The 12257-nt window shown below is 48.8% G+C and overlaps 1 protein-coding gene across 4 annotated transcripts in view; it reads right to left on the bottom strand.

Annotated features, from left to right (window-relative positions):
• LOC138472257 (alkaline phosphatase, tissue-nonspecific isozyme-like) overlaps positions 1-12257 on the bottom strand; it is a 472404-nt gene that overhangs the window by 359741 nt on the left and 100406 nt on the right. The window contains exon 1 of one of the 4 annotated variants that reach the window (XM_069610358.1): positions 12060-12197. The exons of the other annotated variants lie outside the window; for them this stretch is intronic. The gene's annotated coding sequence lies outside the window, so the exon portion shown is untranslated. Of the gene's footprint in view, positions 1-12059; positions 12198-12257 lie in introns of those variants that run through there. 4 annotated transcript variants of the gene reach the window in all.

Raw genomic sequence — 12257 nt, 5'->3', positions numbered from 1 at the left:
GCCACAGGATGTAGTGTTGGCCACTGTCTGAGATTTGTACCCATCGATCTCATTCTATGGCACAAATAACAGGCCCCTCCCAGCGTTTCTAGCACTGATGTTTCATTGCGTCACTGCTTGCACAAATGACCACCACCAGGCAGGTCTACCCTGCATTCTCAAATAATGACACACAACTCCCACCCCAGAACGTCTAGCATTCAAGTTGAAAGCTACCAGCCAGCCAATAAAAGTCACTCAACACCTCAATTCTACACATACACAAAGCACGCCATTTCTTTCCGCCCAAGAGTCAATGACAACGAGCTAGTGTCGAGTTCATGCAGATTTACCCTTCAGCCTCATTGTATGGGACAAGGAACTCCCACTGAACCATTTCTAGAGCTGCCATTTCACTGTGCCACTGTATGCAAGAAGGGACATCATCCTGCATAGAGGAACCCAACCTCCATAGCAAGCACCATTGCCATCTCAACCGAGCCGCCAGCAGGCCCCAGGAACTTCCACAGAGCCTGGCAAAGGCCATCACACCCAGTGGAGCCACAGACCAGAATCACCCGCATTTAAGAGTGCCCATAGTTCCTCCAAGCTTTCCGCTCTGGGGAACCTGGCCACTCCTGGGCATTAGGTGCCAAGGGAGTAAGTGGACAAGTGTGCCCTCTCCTCCTTTGGGCATCGCTTGAATACACCTAGACCGTGCAGGGCCTAGTCACGGGCATGAACGCTCACAGGTTACTGGTTTCTTGGTGTATACGCTGCAATCATAAATATTTATTACAAAATTGGACTTTATTTATTTATTTTATTTTATTGGGCATTTGTAAGGCGCTTATACATTAAGTAACTTGTGTTTCAAAGCGCCCACAGGGCAAGAGGGAAGGGTACAAGGGAAATAGCAATACAATGGAATATGCAAAATACAAAAAGCAGTCCTGCTAGGCCTTGTGAACATTTGGAACGTGCAAGTGCAGAGAGAGAGAGAGAGAGAGAGAGAGAAGGGACAGGGAAAGGGGGTAAGTGCTAGAAGATCCACAGAGGGTGGAGAAGCCAGGGAGACTGTTGCAAGGCAACAGGTAAGTGCAAGAGCCGGTAGCAAATGCAACAGGTAAGTGCCAGGCAGTGACCACAAGATGGAAGAGGGGTCACCAGTCCATGCAATAAGTGCAGGCCTATGAGGCAGCACATGCCAAGTGGTGCCCGAAAGCAAGTGCAGGGGGAGGGCGGATGCTGCAACCAATCGGCCAGAAGGCCAGGACCCAGGAGGAAACAGGCCACCAATCACAGCTACTAAGGGGATTAGCACGGGAGGGAGAGAGGGAAGGAAGAGGAAAAGAGGAAAGTCTTGAGGTGTTTTCGGAACTTGAGGAAATCCGGCACAAGACAGAGAGAAAGGAGGAGGCTGTTCCAGAGGAGGGAGCCATCCGGGGAAAGGGAATGGCCGCCTGCTCTCTGCTTAGAGAAGCGCTTGAGAAGCAGAGAGTTGGATCTGGAGTATTGAAGGGGTCTGGAAAGAGTATTTGAAGAGAGCGAGTTGCAGATAGCGTGGTCCCATGCCCCACAGACAGCCTTATGGATGATGCAGAGGGATTTCAATTTGCTCCTTACAGCAACTGGGAGTCAGTGTAGAGATTTTAGGGCTGGAGAGATAAGGTCCCATGCCTTAAGGCCAGGGACCTTATCGGAGAAGCAATGTTCTGGATTATCTGGAGGGGCCGGATAGAAGAAGCAGGTAGATTAAGGAAGAGGTTGTTGCAGTCATCCAGCCTGGAGAGGACCAGAGCTCTGGAGACATTGAGCTTCTGGGGGAAGGCGAGGAAAGGGAGGAAGCCCCTGAGGAGGAAGAGTTGGAAATGAACTTTCTTGGTAAGGTCCACCATGTGAGGATTGAACGAGAGAGAGAGGAGTCGAAGATAAATCCCAGGTTTCTGGTCTCAGAGGAAGGAGAGGGGGGGGACAGCCCACCGAGGGTGGGCAGTACAAAGGGAGAAAAGAGGGAAGAGGAGTACCGATGGGAAGAGTCACAGTCTTGGTGGCATTGAGACAGAGGTCATTGGAAGTACACCAAGACTGGATAGCGGACAGGCAATCAGGAATGGCAGAGGAGGTCAGAAGAGATTGCAGAGGGTAGTCTGAAGAAGAGTTGGGTGTCGTCTGCATAATACTTGAAGTGTGGTGAAAATGTGAAGATAAGGTGGGCAAGAGGGGCGAGATAGGTGTCAAAGAGGCAGGACGAAAGCATAGAACCCTGGAGGACGCTGCAGGTGGAGATGGAGGTGGGTGGGGAGAAAGACCCAGGATAACCTGGGAGGGGCGGTCAGTGAGGAAGGAGGTCAGCCAGTCTATTTGCACTTATGGCCACCAGTTATCTTGCCTTTCAATGTCACATAGGTCTAGGACGGCCTGATGAGTAGACCTTCATTTTATGCATCTTAGACATATCTGTCAATTTTGCATGGGATTGTGTGCAATTCATATTGTGCACGTGTTCTCACAGCCCCCACCTGTAGCTTTGCCCTGGTGGGTGTGGAGGAGGGTGTTTGAGTGCCTGGTAGGTGAGCCCCGTTCCACTCGTAGCACTGCCCTCATAGAATAATGCTGCATCCTACGTAAAATGTGGTCCAGCGGAGAGTCACTGGCCTAGCAACCCGCACCGCGCCTGAACACTTCATGCGACTTCTATGACATCATACACTAGTCATCTCTTCTAAATAAAATTGAAGTTGCCTGAAATGAGAGATGCCATGTGCAGGCAATGCTCTTTTTATTTCATGTCTGTTCAGACTACTCCCTTCTGAGGGGCCATCGAAGCCGTAGCAATGGCAGTAAGCCGCTATACGAATAACAAGTTAAAAAATAAGCAGGCCTGCCCTCAATAGCAGGTATGAAACAATGACCACTGCCTGGTATTTCTACCCCGATTATCTCCCAATGGCACTGTATACAGTGATGGGCATCGCCATGTATTTCTACACCACACTCTATGGACCAAACAACACTCGCTAGTTTTCCTAGTACTGCCATATCGCTACACCACTGCATGCCAAAGAGGACCTCAGCAGACATGCCTGAGCCCAGAGGCATCGCCGGTGGTTTAGGGGGGTGGGGGGGTGAGGGGGCTATAGCCTCGGGTCTTTTGGTTGTGGCTCCGGATAGAAGCTCAGAGGCCCGACAGCTCCGACATTTAGCGTAGCCCCGGATCTTTTTCCAGACCTAGCAAAAAACCCCGTTTTAGGCTCAGTCTCACTCTATGGAGCTAAGAACCCCTTTGAATATTTGTATCGCTCCTTGTTTACAGTGCCACGCTGCATAGAATAAAGGCCACCCTATTCATTCGATCACAATGCATCAAGCAGAAGGCGTGGCACTGGCAAGCGTGTCTGTGTCTATGCCTTCCGATTCACTGCAGGGTTATATATACAGATGCTTATCTGCCCCCACCCCCACTCACTGCATCGGAGTTTAACCCACTGGAAGACCAGCCGGCGCCACCGTAGTCCCGGGTTGGCGTGCTACCCTCCTGGTAATTTCTGCACGGTGACCGCGGGCCTCACCTTGCCAACCCTCTGCCGCTCTTACCACTCCAAGCGCCGACGCGCATGATCCGTTGCTATAGAAATTCGTGTAACCATAGATATAGATTTAAATATGCAGTGCGTTAAGAAAAACGACGCTTTTGATCGAAAGTAAACGAATGGCGCTTGCCTCTGCAACAAAACGCAACAGCATAGCGAGGCTAGGAAAAAAAAATATGATAATCGGAAGGGTTAAACATGAATGCATATGTGTACCAACCAAAGCTGAGAAGATAGGCAGTCACATGACAAAAATCACACCCCGGGTACAAACCTGGACTTCAGTATTTACCTAAAGTGTGCCACCCTGGGCAACTCATCCCAGCGCAGTGCGCCTCATCTTCTAAAAGTTAGTCTTCTGCTCGGAGAGGTGCAGGGATAGAGGGGTGTCTTCTTGGAGCTGCTGTGCTAGATTCCTCCGTTCTGTGCAGGGATAGGTAGTCCTCGGCTCTGAGCTGTGCAGGGATAGAGAGATGTCTTCTTGGAGGTACGGTGCTAGATTCCTCTGCTCTGTGCAGGGATAGAGAGATGTGTTCTTGGAGCTCAAGTGGCAGAGACCTTTTCTCCAAGCTATGCAGGGGGGTGGGGGGGTGAGCTCTTCAAGCTCCAGCGCTAGAGTGCTCTGCTCTGAGCTGTGCAGGGATAGAGAGGTGTTGAGCTCAAGTGCACAGCTTGGAGACCTTTTCTCCAAGATGTGCAGGGATGGGGGCTGGGGGTTTAGGACTTCGAGCACCAGTGGTAGTCCTCCGCTCTGAGCTGTGCAGGGATAGAGAGATGTGTTCTCGGAGCTCAAGTGGCAGAACATTTTCTCCAAGTTGTGCAGGGGAGGGGGGGGGGGGGGGGTGAGCTCTTCAAGCTCCAGCGCTAGATTGCTCTGCTCTGAGCTGTGCAGGGGTAGGGTGGGTGTGCTCTTCTATCTCCTGTGGCAGTCCTCCACCCTGAGCTGTGCAGGGATAGTGGGATATGCTGTTCGTGCTCCAGTGCTAGACTGCTCTAATCTGAGCTATGCAGGGATAGTGGGGAGCAAGAGGGGGAGCTCTACAAGCTCCAGAGCTAGAGTGCACTGGAGCTGTGCAGGGATAGGGGATGGGGGATGAGCTCTTCAAGCTCCAGCGCTAGAGTGCTCTGCTCTGTGCTGTGCAGGGATAAGGGGGTGGTGGTAGCTGAGCTCTTCAAGCTCCAGCGCTAGATTGCTCTGCTCTGAGCTGTGCAGGGATAGTGGGATATGATGTTCATGCCCCAGCGCTAGAGTGCTCTGCTCTGAGTTATGCAGGGATAGGGTGGGTGTGCTCTTCTATCTCCTGTGGCAGTCCTCCACCCTGAGCTGTGCAGGGATAGTGGGATATGCTGTTTGTGCTCCAGTGCTAGAGTGCTCTGCTCTGAGCTATGCAGGGATAGTGGGGAGCAAGAGGGGGAGCTCTACAAGCTCCAGAGCTAGAGTGCACTGCTCTGAGCTGTGCAGGGATAGGGGATGGGGGATGAGCTCTTCCAGCTCCAGCGCTAGAGTGCTCTGCTCTGAACTGTGCAGGGAGAGGGAGGATGTGCTGTTCGATCTCCTGTGGCAGTCCTCCACCCTGAGCTGTGCAGGGATAGTGGGATATGCTGTTCGTGCTCCAATGCTAGAGTGCTCTGCTCTGAGCTATGCAGGGATAGTGGGGGGTGGCTGAGGGGGGTGAGCTCTACAAGCTCCAGCGCTAGAGTGCTCCGCTCTAATCTGTTCCAGGATACGGAGGATGTAGTCTTCGATCTCCTGTGGCAGTCCTCCACCCTGAGCTGTGCAAGGGATAGGGGCAGGGGCAGGGCCGGCCTGATCCGGTTAAAAAATAATTGGTGCCCCTGATCCCCCTGGTCAACAGGGGGAGGGGTGGAATGGGGGGCAGGAGCACAACATTTTGTTTCTATCTCCCTGCTCCGGCACCTGGCAGGGAGTTAATCACTGGAAAAGGACACTCATACTAATGCTTTAGCACCCCATTCCAATGTAAACCACCCCATTCTCCCATCAGAGTGGGGAAGTAATCACCTGAATAGGGCACCTTCTTCCACTACACCAGCTCGGGGGAGCCCTTGAAAGACTCCCGGGAGCAGGCGTGGCAGGGGGCTAGTGGCGCCCTAAGGGGCATGGTGCCCTGGGCGGTCGCCCGGCCCGCCCTGCCCCAAGTCCAGCCCTGGATAGGGGGATGCGCTCTTCGAGCTCCAGCGCTAGAGTTCTCTGCTCTGAGCTGTGCGGGGAGAGGGAGGATGTGCTCTTCGAGCTCCTGTGGCAGTCCTCCGCCCTGAGCTGTGCAGGAGTAGGGGATGAGCTCTTCAAGCTTCTGAGCTGTGCAGGGATAGGGAGGATGTGATCTTCGAGCTCCTGTGGCAGTCCTCCGCCCTGAGCTGTGCAGGGGTAGGAGGATGAGCTCATCAAGCTCGTGTGCTACAGTGCTCTGCTCTGAGCTGTGCAGGGATAGCGAGATGTGCTCTAAGCTCTTGTTGGTGAGTCATCTTCTCCAAGCTGTACATCTGTAGGTGGATGTGTACCTAAAGCGCGTGTGGCAGAGTCCCCGGCTCCAAGCTCTGCTGGGAAAGTGGGAGGTGCTCTTGGAGCTCCTCTGAGCTGTGCAGGCGTAGAGGGTATTTTCTTGAAGCTTGAGTGATGGATCCTATTCGCATCATAGAGGTGGCCTAACCTAACCACTTGGCTCTGCTCAGATCTAGCCTGCCCCAGTGGAGGAAGTGTATGAAAAGAAGTAGTGGGACTATGTTCTCTTCTGGCCCGCTCCAGTTACCCACAAACCCCATTGCCACACCCACTGCTATGCGCACTACAAACCCCAAACCTGGGTCCCGTCTTTCCTCCATTCCTCCCCTACCACTTTGTAAAGGCTGGAACTCAATGAAAGAAAATGCATTTTAAACGACGCCTCCCCCATTATCTTTAATCATTGTCCTCCACAGCATGCAGCTTTATGCGCCCTCCCCCTTTCATATTACTCACCATTCACACCTCTTAAGGGGCACGCTAAAGATTAACCAGCCCCCCCACCTACCCATTAAATGCACATACAGCTGTGCTTGCAGCATTTGATTTTTTTTTTTTTTTTTTTGGTTGGCTGATTTAATCAACCTTTCAAAATCAATACAAAATCATACGTTCATTTCATTTAGATTACATTATTCACATAAACAGATCACTGATCAAATTCTTTAAAATGTGGCATTGTTTACTGATTTGATTAGCACACAGTGCTAGCTAGGAATAAAGCACATTGGTAGATCATTGCTACCCATTCTACCTCGATATTCCTAGAATCAAATAAAACAGTTTGGTACATTTTATCATTAGTCCAAGTTAGTTATGTTGTGCACTACCTTGTCTAGATAATGTACAAGGGCAATCTTAACTGACATTCTAGAGGTCGAAAAAAGAGCTTGCCATATTTCATAGGTAGAGCGGGGTCAGCGTATAGCAATGATATTTTTGAGATACGTTTCGCGTTCCGCCTCCAATGCAGGACACTCCACTACCAAATGTTGCAACGTTTCTTTGTGTAAGACTTCTTTACAGATACGGCAAAAGTTTGGAACTTTAGGTAGGATACCTCGCCTTGCTAGGATCTCATTTGTAGGCCACAACTTTAGGTAGGATACCTCGCCTTGCTAGGATCTCATTTCTAGGCCACAACTTTAGGTAGGATACCTCGCCTTGCTAGGATCTCATTTGTAGGCCACAACTTTAGGTAGGATACCTCGCCTTGCTAGGATCTCATTTGTAGGCCACAACTTTAGGTAGGATACCTCGCCTTGCTAGGATCTCATTTGTAGGCCACAACTTTAATCTCGGTCTGAGATATTGATTTCGAATATATGGTGAAGGACATCGCGCTACATAATCTGCCATATTTCGAATTCTTTTTTGTGTCCAAACAGAAGTACGTTAAATGCAGTATTTTCACGTTAAGTTCCTTGAATGAAAAATAAAATGCTGATTACCGAAGCAGCAGGGCTATGAGGAGTTTTGCAAAGGCCTTTGTCTCAAGCAGGCTACTGAGAGAATAACAGCCAGCCAGCAGTTCTAGTATAGCTTAGTGTAGTGTGAGGTCACATCTGATCCATCAGGTCCCAGGTTCGAGTCCCTAGTAAGGGGAAAGCAGAAATCAAAGGTGCCTGCTGTTTAAGGGAAGCTAGTACGCGTTTCTACTTCCTCCTACACTTATTTTAAAATTAAACCATTCCAGAACGGGTTGTGTAAAAGGAAGGTGTAGGAACTGTAAAACTTAGTTTAAAAAAAAAGTAGAGGAGCACCGCTCCGGCCCACTTTCGACCATTGACCTGCCCATAACTGTCGACAGGGGAGCAGCTTCATGGGGAAGGGAGTGTGGGGTATGACCCCGCTCCAATCTTGAGGAGAACAAGTTCAGCTCTGAATGGCCAGGAGTCAGTTGCCTGCCTGGCTTCATTCCTGCCAGCTTGGAGGAATGGTAAATGGGTCATGGGGGAAAAGTCCTTTGTGGTTGACCCTTTCACATAAACAATTCCAATTCTTTATGGAGAAAAGTGCAATGGGTCATGTGCATTTTAAAGCCCACAGCAGCTCAGTACATTGGTTAATTTGTGAAAGAAGGTCAAATGAATACATTTAAAAAACGTACAGTTACCTACTTGTTTGACAAGCAAAAAGACTTCTTGCAAAGCTGCACTTTTTCCCCCTCACATAATGCCTGCTTGCTCCAAATGATGACAGATGCAAGCAACCATGATCGATAACAACCAACCCACAAAAGACTATACTGTCATTTCAAATTTCTGCAGCACCACGTGTCTAGGACATCCAGCCAATCGCAGCAGAGGAGACATCACCCACACCAGGCGTAAAGGGCAGTGGGGTGCCTGCATTATAAGGCTCTAAGATCTAAGTATAGAGCCTTACAAATCAAAATCAAACTGCTGCACACCCCCTCATTCAAAGCACATGCCGCATCGGAGGCAACGCACTCGCCTTGGAAGCAAGACGACAGAGCAACACAGGTTCGATCCTCGGTCCGGGGTTAGAAACCTCTGGGTATTAAGTGCTTTATAAATAACCAATTACAATTACCTGCATATACCACCGACAAATGAAGCTGTCCAATGTGACATGCGAGCAGTCGGTCCAGCCCAGACTTGCTATTATATTTGCATTCTGGTACCTATAGCTCCAGACCAAAAGAATACTTTGCCGGTACAACTATGCAGAAGTGTCCCTATGTGGGTTCTGGGAGGTCAGGGGGGTTATAACCCCAGGTATTTTGGTTGCATCACTGGATAGAAGCTCAGGGGATACAACCAAAAGGCTAGCTAGCCCCGAGTCTCCACAGTGCTGACATTAGCCTAGCCCCAGATCTTACCCAGACCTAGCAACACCCCTGCAACCATACAAAGAACAAACAAGTTATGGACATGGTGTGGGAAAATATATATATCTCTGCCTTAAAACCACCACATAGAGTAAAATAATAGTAGAGGTGGAAAAGTAACTTGAAGTCTAAGAATGCAAATCAGCCAGAAATCCCAGACGTGTCATGGCGCCTCTTTGCAATGATTAATGCTTTGCAGCAAGTAGCCATCCCCCCCCCCCCGCCCCTGTAGTTTTCATATATCTTTTAATCTACTGAGACTCCACGGCAGTTGTTGAAATCGGCCGTCTGTGACGTAACAGATCCCATTGAAGTCTATGGGGAATTATGGGGATTTGCCTTCCACATGAACGTAGTCCAGAGTGGGTGATATCTGCAAAATGCAGGTGCGAAGAGAGGTAAAGTATGGATCAGGCAGGCCCAAAGTCAAGCATTAAGATACTCCACCAGCCGTGGCCTGCTCCACCCTGTACAGCTGGCACTTGCAGATCAGCGTTTATATTGCAAAAATGAAACATCCCTATTGTGGAACGTATAGCTCAATAAGACAGATGACACGGGTTTGAATCCCGGGTCCGTGCTTGGAAACACTTCGGTGTTAAAACTAATTATAATTGTGTAAGGCAGCAAGATGGCATACATGAATACAAAAAATAAAAAAACACAAGCGACAACACAGCAACCCAGGGCCTGAGTGTTTTTTCAGAAATTAGTGCAAATTAAGGAATTAAGTTAGTGGCCATTACATTTGTCAACATTACTGGCCATCAACATGTTCTTACTCAGAAGTTACTTTTTATGTAGACTCTTATTATGCAGGTGGACTAAGGTGTGCCATTTCCCCCACTCGGCTCTAGCTTTCTGAGTTGCCAACTTTTAGTTTTGGGTATGAGGAGGTGTCTGGGCTCCATTTTATAAAAGTGGGGAATCTCATAATTACACCCCTAAAGTGTCTGCCTTAGATAAGTCTGTGGCGGCATAGCCAGTAGACTGGGGACCGCCCTTTGTTTGCCCATGTGCAAAGGGGCTTGGGTCTAGAAGGTGTCAGAGCGTGGTAAGTAAGCCTTTGTCAGGAATATAAGGCAGAACTGGTTCACCTCATCAACAGGCCCCCAGATGGTATCCTCTCTGCACGTCACTAATAGGTGCTACGAGAATTGTACTATTGATCCCATAAGCATGAAACACCACGTCCTTCCTACCAGGATTCCCATCACACATGCACGCTCTGCAGCAGGGCCTCAACCCAGTGAGCTGTGTTGCCATCCTAGCCGTGCATGTTAAGGTATTTTCTGCTGAATGCATCGGTTCATGGGAAACTAATCATTGAATATATTATATATAGAGATGGGATTTCCCAAGTTCGTCAACTTTTCAAACCATTACTCCTAAATCAATGTAGAAAGCTCATTTTAATACATATACATTGGGTTCTCTTCCTTGAATTGTGGTGTGGGGACGGACAGATACACGTTTCAACCAGCATCTTTGCTGGATTGCCTTGCAATTATTTGCAGACACGCTCAGCTGTGCTCTTTTGAACTTTGAGAGAAGCATACTTGATCAGATTGGTTTACCATGTGGTTGGGTGTGCGGTAAGGCAGTTGTATTTAACACATAACACTAATGTAGCTTTTAAAAGCAAAAATATGCAGAAAGCATTGAACGTTGATGTAAAACTAAAAGGTGGGAAGAGAAATAGGGGGTCATGGGCAGAATGGCAACATTTCCCACAGAAATACTGCCATACTCGTTTACTGTTAAACAATCATTCTATGTTGCACTGTCACCAAAGGCATCATGGCGCCGATACTGTTACTGCCATTTGTCTCATTGGTACATTTTCCGGATTGTGAGTGGGAGTAACTGGTTGTTGCTCCCCAATTATAGAGTCCCTGAGGACTCCATTTTGGGGACTTGGGGCCTTACCATAGGCGGTAATTGCACCTGCAGGAATCCCTCCAGTTTTTGGAGGTAAAGTGGAGAAAACGCCTCCAGCGGCGTCCTTCATTGTTTGATGGCTGCCCCCTCAAGAACACCAGGCACAGATCACCAACTCTACCCGGGCCTTCAGCTCTGCCCCTGTAACTGCTTCTATGCTCTTTTGAAGAATATTGTCGATTTGTAAGGCAACCGCTGCTAGAGCAGTCGCTTCCTGTTGCCCCATGCAATCGTGTATGTCCCAACCAGTGTACTTGAAAATACACAGATTTGACTGTCAGATTAAGCAGCAGCAAGGGTCTGCAACCTCTGACTGTCCACTTGGACTACAACTCCCATAAGGCCTAGAGTCAATAGTGAGTGATCATGGTAACTAGTCCAAAACAGCTGGAAAACAGATTGCTGAGCCCCGATAAATTTCCACTTGGACATTTTTTTTAAAAGTGGATAAAATGCTGAAATGCTCTCCACTTTTGCGGCTTCTGTAACACGAATCAATACAGCACGAGGCAAACCGGTGTTTGCCCCAGTTCATTTTTCACTGGGGCAAAAATGGAGGTAAGGACTAATGGGTTCAAAATCAAATGTTTAAATAAAAAAGTGCAGATGCTGCTTCTCTATGATGTCAATCATTTTCGTGAGTCAGAGTTTTTAGCAAAGCACACATGGCTTGTAAATAAACAAAGATGCCAGAGGCCGCTTCTTTAACTCGTATTGCGCCTCATCCAACAACATATGGAAATAAAACAATGTTCTTCATTTTCTCTCTCATCGTGAAAATAGGCTTAACATTTCTTTTGCACCCATTTTTTAGTATGTAGAGCGATGGAAGAGATTACACAGTTTGCTCCATGTTTGTCTCACCCTGCCAAACCTACTTGCTCCACTTATTTATAGATGTATAACGCGCCGGAGCCCACAGGTATCCATTCCCCAAACAGCAAAAAAACAGCAAAAAGGATTTGCTCCAATTCTCAACCAGCGCAAAAAATACTCTCCCCGCCCACCCTCCAACCCAGCGTCAGCAACATCTTGTCAGAGTAGGTCCTTGGTGATCGTTCAACGACCAAACAAATATTGTACCACTGGTCCAACCTGCACCCATTCTACAGGGATTCGGGGGCTACCGCTTCCCACCGACCCAACCCAAAAACATGGGCAGACTTACCCAGCCAACCGACAGGTGATCCAGAAAAGGAAAACGAAGACTACCAAAAGTAGGACCAGGCAGACGGCGGCGGTCAAGAAAATCTCCATCCAGTGCGAGAGAAACATGGTGGAAGATGCAGTTGGAGGTAGACAACCTCTGCGGGTTCTTCTAGGGGCCGGATAAGGACCACCTTGTGTGCCTTGTTCCTAGCCGACG

This window comes from Ambystoma mexicanum, chromosome 8 (assembly GCF_040938575.1).
Source record: "Ambystoma mexicanum isolate Mex_15411 chromosome 8, UKY_AmexF1_1, whole genome shotgun sequence".
NCBI lineage: Eukaryota > Metazoa > Chordata > Amphibia > Caudata > Ambystomatidae > Ambystoma > Ambystoma mexicanum.
The sequence above is the reverse complement of the archived record's forward strand: the minus strand, read 5'-3'. Positions and strand labels throughout refer to the sequence as shown.